Source organism: Haliaeetus leucocephalus, unplaced genomic scaffold (genome assembly GCF_000737465.1).
Source record: "Haliaeetus leucocephalus isolate CR32 unplaced genomic scaffold, Haliaeetus_leucocephalus-4.0 Scaffold315, whole genome shotgun sequence".
Lineage (NCBI taxonomy): Eukaryota > Metazoa > Chordata > Aves > Accipitriformes > Accipitridae > Haliaeetus > Haliaeetus leucocephalus.
The window spans coordinates 66,516-66,817 of record NW_010972751.1 but is presented as its reverse complement, the minus strand read 5'-3'; the positions used below and the strand labels follow the sequence as shown (position 1 = coordinate 66,817).

The 302-nt window shown below is 65.9% G+C and overlaps 1 non-coding gene across 1 annotated transcript; it reads left to right on the top strand.

Moving 5' to 3' along the window:
- The first annotated feature begins 94 nt into the window (after positions 1-94).
- On the top strand, positions 95-166 carry TRNAA-UGC. Its single transcript has one exon. It is a non-coding gene; the product is annotated as a tRNA-Ala (tRNA).
- Positions 167-302: the final 136 nt, after the last annotated feature.

Here is a 302-nt window from a genome sequence, read left to right as displayed (position 1 = left end):
CCTGTTTTTGGGGTCAGGGCCGTGGGGGGTGAGCGGTGGGTCAGTGGTGGGGGGTGAGGGGAGTTGTGCAGGCCCCCACGCCTGCCCATGCAGAGGGGATGTAGCTCAGCGGGAGAGCGCTTGCTTTGCATGTAAGAGGCCCTGGGTTCAACCCCCAGCATCTCCATGTCCTTTTGCCTGCCCAGACCCCCTCCCTGCCAGCTGTGGGGCTGCCAGAGCCCCCCAGGTCCCCTAAAATGGCCCTGGGGCTGCCAGTGGGCACAGCTGGCCTGGGGATGCTTCCCAGCACCTACAGAGAGGCA